The 19,028-nt window shown below is 37.2% G+C and overlaps 1 pseudogene; it reads left to right on the forward strand.

Moving 5' to 3' along the window:
- Positions 1 to 5,383: 5,383 nt before the first annotated feature.
- Positions 5,384 to 11,911, forward strand: LOC144253089 (leucine-rich repeat-containing G-protein coupled receptor 4-like; annotated as a pseudogene).
- The last annotated feature ends 7,117 nt before the right edge of the window (positions 11,912 to 19,028 follow it).

Here is a 19,028-nt window from a genome sequence, read left to right on the forward strand (position 1 = left end):
CTGTCTGGGAGCTTGGGTTGCATTTATTCATGATGACTCCTTACTCTCTTCAAATTGGTGGCAATGCCTCGGTCTCTCCTAGTCTTTTATGACCATGACCCTTTAGAAAGTTGCTGGTCATATGTTTTGCACAAAGTCTCTCCTTTTGGGTTTGGTGTTTACTTATGACTGGGCAGAGTTATGGGTTTTATAGGGAGATGTCACAGAGGTGAAAGGTCATTATGGAATTATTTGGTGGGAAGAGGGACACATCAGCATGACTGGTTAGGAGTGATATTAATTTCAATTATTTGATTAATGTGATGCTTTTTGTATTTCTTACTATGAGCTTACTATTTCTTTCTTTGTAATTAATAAATATATTTTGGGAGATACCTTGAGAATATATTATTTCTCCCTCAATTTTTACTCACTTAGAGGATGTGGCTCAGTGCTAGAAAACTGGCCTGTCATGGGTGAGGCCCTGGGTTAAATTCCCAGTACTAGAGGGAAAAAAATAACTTTGCTTTTGCTCACTTAAATTTTGGCATTTATTCACAGATCTTACCAATAACAATTATTATTATGGTCTCCTAAAAGTTATTTTGTTTTTATTTTTCTCATCATTTCTTTATTTATGAACTGTAATTTTCTTTAAGGAAACAACTTGCTCTTTCTCTATTCTTTCATTTCCTATTTTTTACTATTCATATGGGCTATGGTTATATGTTTAATTCTATAATTTATAATCAAATACTACCATTATGTATTTGCTCAAACTGTTCTAACTTGGCTGTTGGGAACTCTTTCAGATTGTTTCCTGAATCCTTTCAATAAGTCCCTGTCAAATTGACCAAGTTATGCTGCATGCATTCCAAATATGTCACAATAAATCCTCCTGGTATATGTAATTATAATGTACCATTTTAAAAAAATCAATCCCCTATTCCTTATTAAGCATCTCTCTATTTTCTGCCACCACAAGGATTTCCAGGATTATTTTACATTTTCCCTGCTCCAGTTCTGGGATCAAGCATTTCTTAAAGAGCCCTGGTCTCTATTATTGGAGAATGGTATTTAGAAGCCAGATCTGGGTGGAGATCTGTCCTGCTCATTGCTATGGAAAAAAAAAGTTCTAAGTCCTCTTAGTGTTCAGAATTTGGAACTATGTTAAACCTATAAATGCATCCATACACATACATCTCTTTTTCTTTGTTTTCTTTTTCCTTTCTTCAAAAATCTTTAGTTCATATTTTTACTACTAATTTCAATTCATCACCACAGTGTTCATCCTAACGCCATCTTTTTTCTTTTCCTTTTTCTTTTTTTGTACTGAGGATTGAACTCAGGGGTACTCTACCACTGGGCTACAACCCCAACCCTTTTTATTTCATTTTGCAACAGGGTCTCAGTAAGTTGCTGAAACTGGTCACAGACTTTCCATCCTGCTGCCTCAGCTTCCTGAGTAATTGGAATCACAGGCCTGCACTACTGCACCCACCAAATGTCCTCTTTCCTTACTTGTAACTGTGGAATTTGTTTTTCCTTTTCTTTTTTTTAATTAAAAGGCTGGTGCTTACGTATTCCTAAATTGTGAAAAAATGTTCCTCGATTGTGCATGACACAAGAACACAAGATAGGTTGGTAGATATTGTTGTAAGAAGCTACATAAAAGAGAAGCCAACTGATTTAATGGTCCTTCTTCATGCAAAAAGAACTAATCACACTCTTTATGCTTTATTGGCAGTGGAGTGCAGAAGGGTAAGCCCAGGCTGTGGAATGTAAGCTTGTTGTTCCAGCCAAATGAGACAGATGATATGGGATTGAAAATTTATTTAAGCAGTTGTTTGTGAACATAGTTCTGAAAAAAAAAGTTATTTCTTGCTCCAGCCCTCTGGGGAAAATTTCCACTCTGAGGTCCTCTCATTTTGGCCACTGGCCTGCCTGGAGACAACCTGCCTCTTGGGCCACCTCTTTATCTCTTCATTGATTTCTGGTCTCTTCTTTTTTTTTTTTTTTTTTTTGAGAGAGAGAGAGAGAGAGAGAGAGAGAGAGAGAGAATTTTTAATATTTATTTTTAGTTCTCGGCGGACACAACATCATGTTGGTATGTGGTGCTGAGGATCGGATCTCAGCAAACACCACTCAATCAAATTGGGTCTTCAGAATATTTTTAATCAGAAAGCCAAATTTACATTTTTCTTTATTTTGTGGCTTGAGCTTTGGTTTCCCTCATAGGTTGCCTGTTCTGATGACATTTGGGGTGTGGGAAAATTAACTCTTTTCCTGTCCTTTTATAATAGCCCAGACTTGTTCAACAGGCAACCTCAACTGGAATGCCTCACCAAAACCCCAATTTGGCCTACTGTGCTTCAGATATCTGAAAAATGAGGAAGGAAGGGAAACAAGATTAGATCACTCTGAGGGCCGATGGAGTATTATTATTCCCAACTGAAATCCCCATTCTTTGAGTTCCTTCTAGTAAGAATGAAAATAAGCTTGGTGCAAGTATTATTCCTTTTAGAGTTATCAATGATTCCAGAAGTCCACAGGACTGTTTGACTGCCACCCTGACCCTCCTGCAGGGAGAGGTAGGGGTCACCTCCACAGTGGCCTGGGCTGACCATAAATGAATTGGAAACACCCATAGTGGGGAGAAGGTCAGTGAAAGTGGGAGCCTAAGGAGAACCTATGTTTTCTTAGCCATATCCAAAGAGCCTGAATGGAACTGTTTAGCAGCCACACACTTCCTGAGAATGCACTGGGCAGCTTCCTGGAGGTACCAGGGAGATAATTCATGATTGGGACACTGAACCATCACAAGAATGTGAAGAACTCATTTTTGAGGATTCTGAGAATACTATACATTCTAGGAAGGAATGTTTAGCACAGCCACTTAGACTTGGTGGGATGTATGAGTGATAATATTAATGACAATGTCTTTAGGGGCATGCTGAGTAGGGATAATACCAGTGGTTTAATAAGAAGATGCTCATAACAACCAATGTGGTTGGAATTTAGTTCATGTCTCCCTTATGAACAGGCAAGACACTTAAGTTTTCATCTTAATAAATTCTTACAACCGTGAGGCAGGTACTCCCATTAGTCCATTTTACATCTGACAACTGAGATTCACAAAGGTGGAGAATTGTACAGTGGTTGCAAAACTACAAGAAAACAAAGGCCTTTCATAAATATTTTACTGTGTGTTCTTGTTGGAAGGATCAGTCTTGTGGGTTGCAGCGATTTGATTTAGCCAAGGTAAGCATTCATGTGGCCATCGCTGGTGCTTTAGCACAGTGTCCCCAATGCTACTTACATGACTCAGAGAAAAGAAACTGAGACCCAACTGCAATCTAATGATAGAGGTGCTCAGTGAGCCAGTAAAGGAATGTGCTGATGGGGGCAGTCATAGCACCAGGGATTGGGCCACCCAACCCCGTATTCAATGACCTGGCTGAGGTTCAGAAACAAGGTGGTGAGAATTGAAGTAGGGCACGCCAGACAGACATGGCAGCAGGAGCCAAAGCACTGTGCAGTAAGTAGCATGGCAGAGAGAAAACTGGAAGAGAAGCAGGGGCCTTAAATGAATCAGCCAAGGCATTGGGCCCTAGATAGATAAAAGCCTGGATCTGGAGTCCAATTGAGCCATGTACTAACTATTTTGACCCTGCACCACATCTTTAGAGGTTTTCTAAGCTTTGTTTTACATAACTGGAAGCATAGTGATGGATAATAATCTACATGTTAAACTGACAGCTTGGGTACCTGCTCTGGATTCACAGAGTTGATGAATGGATTTGTCAAGAAGAATATCTAATATCTACTACATGTGATGAATGGATTTTCCAAGAAGCATATCTACTTTCTATTACATGTAAAGCTTTATTATTCATCAATTGCTTCTATATTCTTACTTACTTTTGCATATTTCCGGTAATTTACCCTCTTAGTAGTGTGATTTTTCTGGCTCTGGGCTTGTCCTCTCAGTCTAGGTAGCCCTCAAGTGTAGACACCATATTTTAATCTACCATCACAAGATGTAGCCATGCAGGAATCTCAGCCTTGCTAGACCATTAGAATCACTTGGGAGTACCAGAAAGCTGCACAGGTCTGTTCCCCATCCCAGATGTATTAAACTAGGACCTTCAGGACTTTGGCTTAAGCTTTTACTCTTGACCAGCTGGGCAGAAAAATGTTTGAATCAATGAGTAAACAATCATACTGTATGTACAGTTGTCCCTCAGTATCCTTGAGAGTCTGGTTTCAGAACCTCTCCTGGACTCCCAAATCCATGGATGTTCAACACTTTATACAAAGTGGCGTAATATTTGTATAACCTATAAATATTTTGGTACATTTTGAATCACCTCTAAATTACTTATAAACATAGTACAATGTAAATTCTATGAAAATAGTTGTTATAATGTATTGTTTAGGAAATAATGACAAGAAGAAATGTCTATACATGTTCAGTAAAAATGCAGTTTTTAAAATATTTTTAGTTACATATGGACACAATACCTTTATTTTATTTGTTTGTTTTATCTGTTTTTTTAAATGTGGGACTGAGGATCATACCCAGTGCATCACATATGCTAGGCAAGTGCTCTACCACTGAGCCACCACCCTATCCCATAAATTCAGTTTTTAAAAAATATTTTTACTTTCATTTTTGTAGTTGTCAATGAAGAGCATGCCTTTATTTTATTTGTTTATTTTTATGCAATGAAAGGATCCAATCCTGTGCCTCACACATGCTAGGCAAGCACTCTGCCACTGAGCTATAGCCCCAGCCATCAAAGCATTTTTTTAAAGAAAGTTTTTGATCCTCAACTGGTTGAACTATGGATATAGGAGGCTAGCTAAATCAGTCAGGATAGACTAGAACAAGCTATGATAGTTATTAACCCCCAAATATCAATGGCTTAAAATCAAAAAGATCTGTGTTTTGCTCACATTTTGCAACCATGATAGTTTGGTTGAGGGCTCTGCTCAATGGAGAAAACACCTTAAAGGGCATTATTGTTTGTCCTATCAGAGAGACATATTTTAGGCTTGTCTCTCACTAGCATTAAATGCTCCACCCAGACATGGCACAAACTCCTTCCATGCACACTCTTTGGTCAGGACTAGTCATGTGATCTGGAAGTGCAATCCTGCACGTTCCCAGAAGATGAAAAGCCAGAAGTCATTGGTGAGCAGTGCAAATCACTACCAGACTACAAAATTGGCACCATCAACTTTATTTCTCAGCAATACTTACAAGGTGTGTTCAAGGCCAAGTGTAAAATATGGAGTGGTATTTGAATTTTTTTTTTTTTTTGGTTTGGCTCAGGGCCCTATTTTGTTGTTGTTGTTGTTTTTGTTTTGCTTTTTTTAATTTAATGAGGCTAGATGGTATATGGCATTAAACTTGGTGGTTAAAAGCCTGAATGTCCAAACCTTAAGCTCTGCCATTTACCAGATGTGTGAGCTGGGCAAGTAAAAGACAATTTATACCCATCAAAGAGATAATCAAAGGATGTGAGAAGCCAAGGAAGGAGGTTCTTTGTTAAATTGAGTGCTTAGAACCAGACAGCATTTACCTGAGTAGGACTGATGGGGAGAGGGCTACTTTAGGAGGTTTCACAGGAATTGGGGTGGCTCCAGATGGCAGGGAGGACGCATGTTTATCCCCCATAAATTGCTGCCTTCCTGCCTGATCCAGTGTGAATGTTTGGGCTGAAGAATCAGAGAAGCCAACTGGAGTTGGTTTAACCACATGAATTAGCTAAGGAAAGGGGATGTACAGGCTTCCTGCAGATTCTCTCTCTCTCTCTCTCTCTCTCTCTCTCTCTCTATATATATATATATATATATATATATATATATATATATATATATTCATTTTGCAGTATGGGGATTGAACAAGGGTCTTGCATGTGCACTCTACCACTAAGCTACATCTCCAGCCCTTTTGAAAAGCATTTATATTGAGATATGGTCTCACTAAGTTGTATAGGCTAACTTTAAACTTGCCATCATCCTAGCCTTGTCTTCCAAGTAGCTGGGAATTCAGGCATGTGCCACCTCATCTTCCCGGGGCTCTCTCTTAAAGCAGATAAAGTTTCTTGTACCACTGTCTCTAGCAAGTTTCCCCAAAATATCCTGGGCTCTAATGGGCTTTGGCTTATGAGAGGCCAGTGTTTTTGGGTAGAAATACTAGCTGCTTTAAGTAGAAAGGGTATTGCACAAGAGGATGTCAGGCACCCCATAGAACCATTGGTAGGGCTGGAGAAAACATTGACCAAAAAAACTGTTTTATATATGACAGTTTGGATTATAGGCCTGTGCCATTGCACCTGGCAACAGTTTTACTTTAAATTACAGTATTATTATGAAACTTTATATATACTTGATTTGCATCCACCTTTCTTAAGAGACACCTCATAGAAAGGGAGAAACTTTGTGGTGTATCTTTATGATCATTTTTTATGAGCTTTACCAGAGTGTTTAACATAGATAAGGTTCCTAGAGGATAAATGGTCAAGACTAAAGTATATGATACTTAGACTTTTCTGACTCACAGGTTGGGGTTTTCAAAGATTAAAATGCTTTTTACAAAACAAAATTATGTCTATGAAGTTGCTACTCAGGGTGTATTTTACAATTTTTTCTCCAGGTCTTTATCAGTACCATATGCTTCTCAGTGCTGTGCATTTTGGGGCTATGAATCTTATGCAAATTTAAACATAGAAGATAACAGGCTTCAAGACCATAGTGTGACAAAGGAGAAAGGCAAGTACATGAACCTTTAGAAACAGAACACTCCCTAAGACATTAATCAAAATGAAGGGTCAATATGAAGTCTGTGAGAAAAATGGCCTTTCCTCTGTTACTGGCATTTTTAATGTATTATCAAGCCACATTTGTATACACTGAACTTTAACATCATGCAGGGGAGAGAAAATTGTGGGAACATTTGGTTCTTTTGAACTGCCCACTTTTAATTCAACATACTTTGTTGTATATTCGGGTACCACTGATGCAGCAAATGTCACCAGCACTGCTGAAAATGAAGAGCGTAGTCAAATAATTATCCATTGTACACCCCCAACAGGTAATGCTCAACCCATTTGGCTGTAATATTTTACTTTAAGTAAACATTGGGCAAATATATCTAATCTTCCTGGCGATGGATGTTATTTCTATTTTATAAGGGTGGGACTAGATGATCCTGTAAGGCCTTCTGATTCATAGTGTGGTCAGTGTACCAGCATTTCTTGCAGAATTTCAGGCTCATACCACTGAATCAGAATCTGCATATTAACAGCTCTTGCTCTTTTATATTATTCTTTATTTATTGTAGTGCCAGGGATTGAACCCAGGGCCTCCAGAATGCAAAGCTTCTGCTTTATTAATGAGTTTTGTCCCCAGTCTTCTTCTTCTTCTTCTTCTTCTTCTTCTTCTTCTTCTTCTTCTTCTTCTTCTTCTTCTTCTTCTTCTTCTTCTTCATTATTATTATTATTATTATTATTATTTTATTTCATTTTATTTTTTGGTATTGATTGAATCCAGGATTGCTTAACCACTGAGCCACATCACCAACCTGTTTTACTTTTTCATTTTGAGGCAGCGTCTTATTAAGTTGCTTTGGGCCTCACTAAGTTGCTGAAGCTAGTTTTGAACTTGTGATCATCCTGCCTTAGCCTCTTGTGCCCCTGGGATTATAAGCATGAACCTATAATTGTTTTTTAAATGCAATCTTGTCTACTCTTTCTGATTTACTTCATTGAAGTTGTAGTTTTAGGAAAGTTATTAAATGATGCCAATATTTACTTGATTGTAATGTCATATTCTGTCTGCCTACCAGAGAACTTGGATTTATACTTTTACTATAAAGGCAAGGTTTTAAATATTTTTTGTTAAATCAGGTGCTACCAAAGAGATTCCTATTAGTATGATGTCACAGGATGAACTGGCCATTAATTTTGGGGGTAGGGAGGGTGACGGGGTAACAGGGATTCAACTCAGGGGCACTCGGCCACTGAGCCACATCCCCAGCCCTATTTTATATTTTATTTAGAGACAGGGTCTCACTGAGTTGCTTATCTCCTCAGTGTTGCTGAGGCTGGCTTTGAATTCACGATCCTCTGGTCTCAGCTTCCTGAGCCACTGGGATTGCAGGTGTGTGCCACCATGCCTGGGTTGGCAATTAATTTTATAACTTAGAATCATCAGTGCTGTGAATTTACTAATAACTGATGCTGAATTGTGAGCTTCTTAAGGGCCTATGTATGTATGCTTTGAATATTTAACCCATTTCCTTGTGTGGAGAATGAGAACAAACTTAATTTTAACAGATGAGTAAGTGCAACTAGCAAGAATCATTTATGTAATTTATTTTATTGTGCAGATATTAATTTTTGACAGTTAGGAGTGCAGTTGACTCTCTTCCCCATGAAGGATTCAGGTGTTGGAGATTGTACACAGAACTGATGATCAGTGAGAAGTAAACATCATACTTTTTGGAGGAGACGGTGGTACTGGGGATTGAACCCACGGGTGCTTAACCATTGAGCCACAGTCTCAGCCCTTTTTATATATTATTTATAGAGGCAGGGTCCCACTGAGTTGCTTAAGGCCTTGCTAAGTTGCTGAGGCTCGCTTTAAACCCATGATCCTCCTGCCTCAGCCTCCAGAGCCTCTGGGATTATAGGTGTGTGCCACGTCACCTGGCAGGAAACAGCATTCTTTTGCAGTACTGGACACACCTATAATCGGATCCATTCTGGAGGCTGAGGCAGGAGTACTGCAAGTGCAGGGTCAGTGTCAGCAACTTAATGAGACCCTCACCAATTTAAAGAGATCCTGTCTCCAAATAAAAAATAAAGAAGGCTGGATATATACTTTAGTGGTAGAACACCCCTGGGTTTTGTCCCTGTACTACCCTCCTCGAAAATAAAATGTGAGAAAGAACTTCCATTTTAGCACTTCCTGAGGGTTCAGAGTGAAAATAAATTTGATTAAAAAATTGTGTTCATTGAAAATCAGATAAATGGTGCAGAACTGGAGTTCCACTGTATATGTCAAATTTCATGACAGTTCAGAAAGTTAAAACATCCTTTAGGCAATCATAGTTTTCTTGTTCTTTATAGTCAAACATTTTCACTCCTTAATTATAAATGAAATATTTTTCATTTGTGAGATTACTAGCATGTCAAAGTCAGTTATTAGAACCAGCAATTCAGCTACTAAGTGCATTCTTGCGATCCTATATATATATAGGGGTTTTACTATTATAGAGGGGTTTTGTTTTGTGCCAAGCTTTGTATGAATAGTTAACATTGATTATCAACCATAACCAACTTCAGCAGGTTGCTGTGAAATGCCATAAGAAATTGGGTTTAAAATGTTACAAATCTGTGTATATACATACATATCAGTTATAAAATATATAGAGAGCTGGGGTTATGGCTCAGTGGTAAATGGTAAAGCTTTTGCCATGTTTGAGGCACTGGGTTAGATTCTCAGCACCACATATAAACAAACAAACAAACAAATAAATGTTCATAAACAACTAATACAAATATTTTTTTAAAAAATAAAATACATAGGGAAAAGGAAGGAAGAAAAAAAAAGCTAATATTTACTAAAGTTCCACTATGTGCCCAGCAGCCTGCATAAGTACTTATGTATGCAAATTTACTTAAGCCATCAACTGAATTAAGTAGGCATTATTATCTACATATCAGAAAATGCAACTTATTAGGCTTAAGTGGCTTTTTTAAGGTAAGAATAGCAAGTTATAAACCATCTGATTACAGACCCTCAATATTTTAAGTACCTTTTATATGCTAAATTCTGTGCTTTGTATATTTGGTATAAGAAAAAGTAGAGGGCTGGGGTTATAGCTCAGTGGTTGAGTGTTTGCCTGGCATGCGTGAGGCACTGGGTTCAATCCTCAGTACCACATAAAAAATAAAGATATTGTGTCCATCTACAACTAAAAAAAAATATTTAAAAAAAGAATAAAGAAAAAGAAAAAGTAGAAATTTTCTTGGAAATATCTCTATATGCCCTTACCAAATAATAAAAGAAACTAATCCTGGTTATGTTTTGTTTCAGTACTAGAGAGTGAACCCTGGGGAGCTTTACTACTGAGTACCCTCCCTTGAGGCCTTTTTATGTTTTTAGTTTGAGACAGGATCTTGCTTAGTTGATGAGGCTGGCCTTGAAATTGCCATCCCCTCCTGCTTCAACCTCTTGAGTCCCTGGGATTATAGGTGTGTGCTAGCTACACCCAGATATTAAGCTGCTTAATTTTTAAAGTAGCCTAGTCTGTGACTGAAATATCTTAAAAGCAATATTTTTTTTTCAGTTTGGTTCTATTCAATTAGGTAACTCATTTATTCTAGAATCAACCATCAATAGTCATTCTATCAAGCATATTAAATGAAATATGGTATTTTCTAAAATGTCTTTCATGTTTCTGTTTTTTTTCATGTTAGGTGCTATTAAGCCCTGTGGGAAGCTGGATGACATGTCTCACCATGTGGCTCATTTTCTTGGTTGCATTGTTTTTCAACCTGCTAGTCATTTTAACAACATTCACATCTTGTACATCACTGCCTTCCTCCAAGTTGTTCATAGGCTTGATTTCTGTGTCTAACTTATTCATGAGAATCTATACTGGCATCTTAACTTTTCTTGATGCCGTATCCTGGGGCAGATTTGCTGAATTTGGCATTTGGTGGGACACTGGCAATGGCTGCAAAGCAGCTGAGTTCCTTGCAGGTTTTTCCTCAGAAAGTGCAATATTTTATTAATGTTTAGCAGCTGTTGAAAGAAGCTTATCTGCAAAAAATATCATGAAAAATGGGAAAGCAATCATCTCAAGCAGTTCTGGATTGTAGCCCTTTTTGCTTTTCTGGGTGCTGCAGTAGCAGGCTGTTTCCTCCTTTTCCATAGAGGGGAATATTCTGCATCACCTTTGTGCTTGCCATTTCCCACAGGAGAGAAGCCATCATTAGGATTTACCATGACTTTAGTGCTGTTAAACTCACTAGCATTTTTATTAATGGCCATCATCTACACTAAACTTTACTGCAACTTGGAAAAAGAAGACCTCTCAGAAAACTCACAATCTAGCATGATTAAGCATGTTACTTGGCTAATTTTCACCAACTGCATCTTTTTTTTGCCCTGTTGCATTTTTCTCATTTGCACCATTGATCACTGCAATCTCTATCAGTCCTGAAATAATGAAGTCTGTTACTCTGATATTTTTCCCATTGCCTGCTTGCCTAAATCTGGTCCTGTATGTTTTCTTCAATCAAAAATTTAAAGAAGACTGGAAGTTACTGAAGTGACACATTACCAAGAAAAGTGGATCAGTTTCAGTTTCCATCAGTAGCCAAGGTGGTTGTGTGGAACAGGATTTCTACTATGACTGTGGCATGTACTCACACTTGTAGGGTAACCTGACTGTATGTGACTGCTGCGAATCTTTTCTTTTGACAAAGCCAGTATCATGCAAACACTTAATAAAATCACACAGCTGTCCTGCATTGGCAGTGGCTTCTTGCCAAAGACCAGAGGGATATTGGTCTGATTGTGGCACAGTCAGCCCACTCTGATTAGGCAGATGAAGAAGACTCCTTTGTCTCAGACAGTTCTGACCAAGTGCAGGCATGGTAGAGCCTGCTTCTATCAGAGTCAAGGATTCCCTTTGGTGTGCGACGCTTACAATCTACCAAGAGTTAAAGACCGAATTACTGTGTTTGTAACTATTTCCCCCATCAACCAAATTCACAGTGTTTATAGAGTGAACCATATTCTATTCTTTCATCTGGGAAGCACTTCTGTAATCACTGCCTGGTGTCACATAGAAGGGGAAGGTGGAAGTTTATTTTTCAAACCTGATATTTTTCAAAGAACAGGTGCCTAAATTATTAATTGGTGAAAAATGCAATTTCCAAGGAATGTGTGGTCTATTTGAAACAGAACTTGAAAAGGATTTGAGGTGTGGTATAGCAATATAACTTTTAGGTTTTTTCAGATTCATAAGGAGCAAATTTATACCTATTTCTGAATTAAGCACAAGATAAAGGACAGCTGTTAATATTTTTAAAAAGGTAGTTCAAATGTGACTTTATATAACTGACAAAAGAGTCTTGCTAATTTTACCTAATATTTGATCATTAATCTCAGGACAACTTACTACAGGGCCAAAAAAGGGCTTGTCTTGATTGTCTCCCAACTAGAACTGTGAGAGTACACATAGGTATCATTGTTTTCTATTTCCACTTTTACATGAGAATCATAGATTTTGTTAAATTGCTTTATAAATCTATATAAACCTGAAGATGTTTTAAAAACCATATTAACAGCTGATAGAATAAAAATATCAGTACATTTGTTTGGGGTCATTTTACATTGCTTTGTTATGCTCACCATGATTTTCAGTGTTTTGCAATTATATTACTAGTACAAAATAAATGGCTAATTGATGTGTGAGTTGAAGTAGTTTTGGCTACACTACATACTAATGAGATTTTAATAGTACCTAAGGGATTTGATGGCTCCATGTAATGTTACCATTAATAAATGCTTCTTAATATCATTGGTTCTACTGATATTTTCCAGTTTTGTTGGTATGTCATCTATTTACAGTATGGATTACACAAAAAGTAAACTGGGGTCATTTTTTAATTGGAGGAAGCTGAAAATAAATATGACACAAAGCACATAATTTATTTCTTAGTGAACTGGATTCTCCTAAACTTATGTTATTACTTGTATGCTTCTATAAAAATTTCCCATACCATGACTTACAAAAAAACCTATTCAATAGTTCATATGCTGAGTTCTGGTTAAACTAGACAGACATATCATTAAGGGGGTGGGGGAGAAAGGATAAGGTTTAATCCTATGTCTTTGAAAATTAAAAATTTTACCTGATTCTCATCTAGGGTCTTCTGCCATGTTTTTTTTGTAGAGTCTTAAAGTTATGATTGCCCAATAAGTTTTTTGAACAATGTACTAAATAGCAAACCTACTGCCATATTATTATACTGGATATACTAAAAAAATTAAGCTAGATTACAGTTTAATAATTAAACTGTACATACTGAGCATATAAAGAATTTTTATCTTATGTAAATTATTTTTACAACACAAGTAGGGAAACATGGCTTCTGTTCAGTTCGTTTAATTAAAGCTACCTCCTATAGTGACTGCCAGTAGCAGAATGTTAAATTGTGGTTTATAGACTTTTTTCATTGTAAATAATCTCGGTTGTACATTGTCAGTGTAAAAACAGAATCTTTGTATATCAAAATCATGTAGTTTGTATAAAATGTGGGAGGGATTTATTTACAGTGTATTGTAATTTTGTAAGGCCAACTATTTATAAGTTTTAAAATTTGCTATCACGGTTTGTATATTTACACATCTGATAAATATTAAATCATAACTTGGTAATAATCTTAATTAAACTTGTTTTCTCAAAATTCAAGTTATTGAAAACTTCATTCATTTAAAAATAGAATAGCAGATATACAAAATCTTTGGTAAACTGTGCTATATATTGGATGAAATACAATATTGTACTCTATGTTTCAAATTATTAAAGTTTCTAGAAAGCAATATATTTTGCCTTAATTTGTAACTAAGTATGTTAAAGCATTTACTATCTATTATGGAGACAAATTTAAAAAGTTTTAAATAGAAAAGACATTATTAGAAAAAATGTTGGAAGTAACCATTAGAAAATATTGTTTGATAGTTATCTGTCAATATTTAAGAACACTTAAACTTAAAACTTTTATCCTGTCTTAAATCTGAACTATATTGTGGAAAACATATTTTGAAATATAAGTGAATATCACCAATTTAATCTTTATTTAAAAGCAAATGATTAAAAATATCTACATGATATTAATTGTAGTCAGTTGCCTAGAAATGTAGTATTACAATCTCCAAGCTCTCTTTGGACAAATGAGAAAACAAAGGGTTTAATAAAATTTAAGTGAATGCCTGAACCACAGCAAATTAGATCCCAATCAAAACTTAGTTCCTCTTAATTTTGGCTATATTTTGTAGGTGTTAGTAAATGTGTATGCCTCTTCCTGTTTTAAAATTTATATGTGTTTGAAATTTTCACAATAAAAAGAATGGTTTAGGTACCCCTCTCCCTCTCCCCTTCCCATGCCCACCACCAAAACCACAACACACAATAAACCTTGTTTCATCTTTACCTTATTCACTAGCCCCTCAATCCTTCTGCCTCTTAGATTATTTGAAGCAATCCAAGACATATTGTTTCATCTGTAAATTTCTAGGAATAATTATTTTTAAAACTAACTAAAATTGGCATGATTTTTGTTACAATGTCATACAGGAATTTGTAAGGAAAAGTCATTCTTCACTTACAGGTTACAGAACCAGTAAAAAAAATCTCAAATATACCATGAAAGTGAAAATAAATGAGTAGTAAGAAAAGACATTAGTAAGTAAAACATATGGGAAAAAATCTTTTAATGCTTTTTATACCCTTCTTTATGACTTCTTGGCCCCAATAATGTAAAGGCAGTATAAGAGACCCCAAGACTTGACTACATTCAAATATGTGTACACACAGCATGGAATTGCCCCATAGTCTTTGGGTCTCCAGTATTGTTAACATATAATGTAATTGTCATAATGATGACCCTGAAGCATGAAGGAAAGGGCTTTCTTTTATAAAGCATTTTTTAAAAAATAAAACATCTAAAGGAGGAAGGGAAGTATATGACATCTTAGATTCCCATACCAAAAAGTTACAGTGCAAAAGCTTTGGCATTCAAGTGATACAATTTACTCTTAAATCTGTCAGATCCTGAACTAGAAATTTTGAGGATTAATTAGATAATATGACTGTGATGTAGATTATTTCCTTAATATTATAGAGGAATAAATTAGGATCAGAAAGGTCAACAGCTTATTTATGGAAATTTATTAAGAGAAAAACCATTGATTAAAATTCTTTTTCTTTCATAGATAAAACCTGTGAGTTTTCCACTATGCTTGCATTAGGTTATGTCTGTTGGGAAATTTCTCCTAAAGCTTTCTTCCTTATGAAGTCCTAAAACAGTTTAGGGTCTTTTGATATTACTGATTCTCAAAATGTTCTAATGAAAGGTTTTAGCCAGACATGCCAATATTGAATTATTGGGGTAGAGAATGAAAAAAACTCTACTAAATAAATTTTATTCTTTGATCAATTTATTACTCACTTGGATTGCTCTGATTTTCTTCATTTCACTGTTGTTACTAAAATTTAAAAATATTCCATTTAAGAAGTTTTAAGCATACATATTTATTTTTTTGTGGTAGGGGAATCAAACTCAGGGTCTCCCATGCTCTGTGCCTCTAGCTGGCATATCATATTTTATTATAGCTTCTGCTTCCAGAATTGTCTTTGATTGTTAATATTTTTATCATATATCAATGTCCTGTGTCAAATTTTGTAGATCTAAACTTCATCAAGGATGGTGTATTACTCTTTGATCAGTAACAACTTTATGTGCTATTTTTAGTCATTGTCTGTTTTCACATGATACTTCTACCAGTTATACAAATTATGAACTAGACAGAGCTAAATTTACACCAGTATAAATAAAGCATCCAGCTTTATAATGTCTGTCATCTTTCTTGCTACCTTTATCCCCATCTCCAATCTCCGAGTTCCCACAAAATATTCTTTCCTCATAAAATACACATAACAGCATATTTTAATTACATTTGTCACCACAAAAAGATGAGGAATTTAGAGTAACAGCAGTTTTTATCCCAGTGCTTAGCAAAGGTTAGAGGCTTAGCACATAATAGAGGCTTAAAAAAGTAAAAACAATTCGCAGGTGTAGACAGACTAGATGCCTTAAGACGCCAGGCAAACAAGATGTATCAAAACACTAAAAGATTGTCCTAAACCTGCATTATTTTTTGGTAGCAGGGATGGAACCCAGGACCCCATGCATGCTAGGCAAGCACTTTACCACTGAGCTACTTCCCCAGGCCACCTAAACCTGCTTTCGTGGATACACTTGTAAAGTTAAATTAAATCAGCCTCAAAAAAAGCATGACCTGTTCAAGGAAATCAAGACTGGTGCATATAATCCTGACCTTATGTGTGTGTTGGGGTGGGGGGGGTGTGGTGGAGGGGTGGATGTTAGTCCTTAATTCTGCCTCTTTCCCTTTAAGAGGAGTTGCTTTATTTAGTCATAACGTTATTTCAAATACCAAATGGTCTGCAACAACACCTCAAAAAAAGCCCAGGCCCCCGGAAGGTGTCAGCTGGAAGAGACACAGAATTGAATAAGTTCACAAGCAACAGGCACCTTCCAGACACAGGAAGAAGGGCAGACAGAGAGAAAGCCAAGTTCTACAGGCCCAGACACAGCCCTCGCGTCCTCTTTGCGTCACCATGGCAACGCGGCACCCGGGTGGCCCGGATTGGCCGGGCCCAGCACGCGCGGGGCCTGCTGGGAGATCATGTCCCAGCTGCAGCTTGGCGGGTTTGAACTTGGCGGGCCAGATGTGGGCCAGATGCGGGCTGTGTGGCGGTGGAGTGTTGCTTCTTCCCCTCCCGGCATCCTGTTCTCTGCGGACTGCAGTTCTGAGTCTGAGGCCTCCGTGGCCTCCTTCTCCGTCCTCATGACGGGTGCGCGGGGACAGAGGCTGGGGGCGACGTCTATCTGTTGGTCGCCGCTGCCTCAGGGCTGCAGTAATTCCACCATGTCACTGTTGTCTCCCCTCGGCCACCAGAGCTTCTCGTTTGACGATGAACATGGTGACAGAGAGGATGAGGAAGATGTGGACGAAGATGCCCATGACGTAGAGGCCGAGGTGTTGAGCCTGAGAGGAACGGAGTTACTGGGTCGCGCCAGGTAAACCTGAGGCTGCCCGACCGATAAACCGGTCCCAAGGTTCCTTGGACCCTTCCAAGTACCTTCAGCAAACCAAAACAATCTCCTGTCTTCCACCTTAGAGGCTGAGCAGGCGCCTGCATCCTTAAATGCAGCCCTTTCTGCAGAGAGTCCTGGGCCATTTCTTAAAGATGATATGTTTTCTGATTCTTAGCCCTTAAATTGCTGCTATCTCAGTTTCCTTAAAAAGGACCCGTATATAGTCTCGAACACACAAAACTGCTTCTATTTCAGGAGTTTTACGAATCCTCAGAAATCCAGATGGTGAACTGAAGAACTCTTGTCCATAATCTTAGTTCCAAAATGTGTTTTATGTAGTAGGTTGTAATAGTGTAAAGAGCTGAAGCATAGAAATTAGTCCACGACAGCCGCATAAGGACACAAGTGCAAAATACTGTCTAAGAACCAGAAAGTCTTTTCCAGAAACTGAGTCTGCTGACATCTTGCTCTTCGACTTCCCAGCCTCCAGAACTATAAGAAATAAATTCCTATTGTTTTATAAGCCATTCCGCTTATGGTATTTTATTATAGCAGTCTGAACATTCTAAAACAGGCACAAAATCATAAAATTTCTATTATGGAAAAGAGTAGGGTAGGGAAAAATTAAAGGTATGGGAAAATTCATATTACATACTACAGATCAAGAATCAAAATGCCAACACCACACCCTAGAGATCCAGGGGAAAGGCCTACCCCACATATGCACCGAGAGCCACCCTTTGCTGGGGTTTCCTATTCACCAAAGTGTGGTTCCACAGCCCAACATCAGGGTACTTATAGGCTTGAGGCTGCCACCACCACAAAACTTGGATATCGCCACTACTATCAAGGGACAACAATAAGGACCTGGCATCACCAAGGTCCCTGTGGCCTGGCTGCACCACAAATTTCTCTATTGGGGTGCTAACAGTTATCCTGCTACTGAGTTAACAGGGAATTTTGCATGGGGTTGCCTATCTCTTATTTCTCCTACTAACATCCAACTTATTATTATCCTCACTAATCATATAATCTAATACCTCCATATTCTCACATCCTACCTCATAAACATCTCAGCCAACCTCTAAGTCCCCCCTTTTACCACTAGAAACTGTAAACCTCTATGCAAACCTATTTACTATATGGTAGAAGATAACTGAATTCATCATTTCTGATTATAGTGACAAATGTGTAAATGTAAAAATAGAAACTAACTGATATATGGCTGCATATTGGATACATTAAATGCTGTAATATTGATCTCTTCCTTTAAAGTGAGGTATTGGTAACTTATAGCGACACTATAAGACAATAGGGCAGAAGCTGCAATACTTTGGATCCACACTGTGAGAGAGGAAGACACATAGACATCATGAAATTAACTAAAATGATTTGGAAATTAAAGAACAACCTAAGTGAGCATATATAGGTAAAAATTGATCACTCTGACAAAGAGAGAACAGAACAAATACAGGTTGCAAGAGATAACTTCAAGAAAGACATAGAGATACTGAAAAAAAAAAACTAGAAATCCTTGAAATGAAAGAAACAATAAGCCAATTAAAAACTCAATAGATAGTATCACCAACAGACTAGATCACTTGGAAGACAGGACCTCAGACAATGAAGACAAAATATACAATCTTGAAAATAAAGTTGACCTCACTTGAAGATGGTAAGAAACTATAAATGGAATATCTAAGAATTATGGGATACCATCAAAAGACCAAATTTAAGATTTATTGGTATAGAGGAAGGTTCAGAGACTCAAACCAAAGGAATACACAATCTCTTCAATGAAACAGTATCAGAAAATTTCCCAAGCATGAAGAATGAACTAGAAAGTCAAATATAAGAGGCCTATAGGACACCAAATGTACAAAATTATAATAAATATATACCAAGACACATTATAATTAAAATGCCTAGCATACAAAATAAGGATATAATTTTAAAGGCCACAAGAGAGGAAAATCAGATTTCATATAAGGGAATACCAATTCAGATCTCAGAAGGTTTTTCAACCCAAAAAGTCAAAGCCAGGAGATCCTAGAACAACATAAACCAAGCTCTAAAAGATAATGGATACCAACCAAGAATCTTATATCCAGCAAAATT

Source organism: Urocitellus parryii, unplaced genomic scaffold (genome assembly GCF_045843805.1).
Source record: "Urocitellus parryii isolate mUroPar1 unplaced genomic scaffold, mUroPar1.hap1 Scaffold_91, whole genome shotgun sequence".
Classification (NCBI taxonomy): domain Eukaryota; kingdom Metazoa; phylum Chordata; class Mammalia; order Rodentia; family Sciuridae; genus Urocitellus; species Urocitellus parryii.